At 40.8% G+C, this 1,791-nt stretch overlaps 1 long non-coding RNA gene across 1 annotated transcript in view; it reads right to left on the reverse strand.

Moving 5' to 3' along the window:
- Positions 1-577, reverse strand: part of LOC105552478 — a 106,279-nt gene extending 105,702 nt beyond the window's left edge. Inside the window, exon 1 of the long non-coding RNA XR_001008016.1 lies at positions 266-577. This is a non-coding gene — a long non-coding RNA (uncharacterized LOC105552478). The remainder of the gene's footprint in view (positions 1-265) is intronic.
- Between the last annotated feature and the right edge of the window lie 1,214 nt (positions 578-1,791).

Below are 1,791 nucleotides of genomic sequence, written 5' to 3' on the forward strand. Positions count from 1 at the left end.
AGGGGCAAGGAAGAACAAGAAAGTTGAGTTTGAGAACAAAGGATAAGGAAGTTAACAGGCTAAACTCTTGGAAGATAAACTCAGAAAGATTTATTGTATCTTACAAGAATCACATGAGTTTTACTGTCTTGACTCAGTAATGACAAATCATGTCTGCCCACATTGGCCAGAACTATTTGCATTGCAAAACCTAGCTGCAAGGTGCTGAGGAGTGTAGGGTACAAAGAGTATATGTGATGAGCATTATTGTTTCAGCCATACCTACCAAATAGAAAAGACTTCCAAGATCATCCAGGCCAAAGATTTTCCATTTGTGCATGCCAGGAGCTCTATTGCTCCCAGCATTCATTAGGGATTCTTGAAGGTGAAAAAGTTATTCTGCCCCCTCCCTCATGTTAATCAGAAAAGCTTTTCTTCATTTTTCCCCATATTGATGTTCCTCATACAATTTTATTTGAAGAAAGGATTTTGTTGCTTTTTAAAAAAACATACATTTGGACTGCACCAAATATAGTCTAACTTTTTCAAAACCAAGCCACAGTGATATATTTTTTTTAAGGTCATGCAACTGGTCAGTAGAAAACCTTGTATCAGAATGTTGCTAGGACATTGTCTACCATGACGTTATGCCTGTATGATCTCCTCACTGTTGGGAAAACCTGTTTCTAAGAAGTTTGTCAGGATTATCTGGAAAAACTTAAGCCCAATGTGATTTGAAAAAAGAAAAAAAAAATGGAAGAAGAAAACAAGAGAGAGAAGCACATGGCGGTAGGGAAGAAGCTTTAGTAAAATGAAAACCGGGGTAAAGAAGCAGTCAGAAAGAAGTGCAGGAGGTGTGAAGAAGCTGTGAGCCCAGATGAGAGAGCCACGCTGTCTAGACTCCAGATGTGAGTACATGTCTTCAGTGAGTCCAGCGCTGGACTCTGTAAACACTTTCCCCAGATGTCATGGCTAAGCTACAAATCCTTGGACGGGTGACAGAATTGGCTGTTGTTCTGTTCAGTGAGTGACTGATCACGCTGCAGGCTGCTCTGAGGTTACAACACCAGATAACGAGACTGTCTTACAGTCAGTCTTGGATGACCTTGAAGAAGTGAGGCACAGCACTGAGCCCTCTTGAGTGCCTCCAGAGACAAGTCAGTAGAGCCCAGGCTCTCAGGTATAACCACCCACCCAAATGGAGATCAACCCGACCCCAAAAAGGCAAAATGATAGAGAGAAGCTGAGTCAATAAAGTAGAAATAGGCTACTGTTTGCTAGCAGCAGAATTTTGGGTAAATTGCTGTATCTTTCTGGAATTCTCTTTCCTCTGAGGGATTTAATCAAATGGTCTCTAAGTTCCATTTGAATCACTTGAACCCCAGAGGTGGAGATTGCAGTGAGCTGAGATTGTGCCATTGCACTCTAGCCTGGGCAACAGGAGTGAAACCCCGTCTCAAAAAAAAAAAAAAAAAAAAAGTAAGTCAAACAGATAGAGAAGAAAAGTTCTAGTCAACCACTTGAGATACATTGAGGAAGCTGAAAGTAGTGCATATTGACTCTGCCACTTATTGCCTGTGTTACCAAGAGCATGCTATTTAACTTCTCTGTGCCTCAGCTTCCTTATCTGGAAAACAGGCCAATAATAGGTTGCACAGAGGATTGTTGTAAACATTAAATGAGATGGTACCTACTACAGAGCCTATCAAGTAGGAGGTACCCAAGAAATGATATCAAAGTATCATATTATGGTTTGGGGTTTAGAAAGAACAACACAAAAGTCAACACATTGCCAAGCTTTTAGCTTTAGCA

Source organism: Mandrillus leucophaeus, unplaced genomic scaffold (assembly GCF_000951045.1).
Source record: "Mandrillus leucophaeus isolate KB7577 unplaced genomic scaffold, Mleu.le_1.0 Scaffold56, whole genome shotgun sequence".
In the NCBI taxonomy this organism is placed as follows: domain Eukaryota; kingdom Metazoa; phylum Chordata; class Mammalia; order Primates; family Cercopithecidae; genus Mandrillus; species Mandrillus leucophaeus.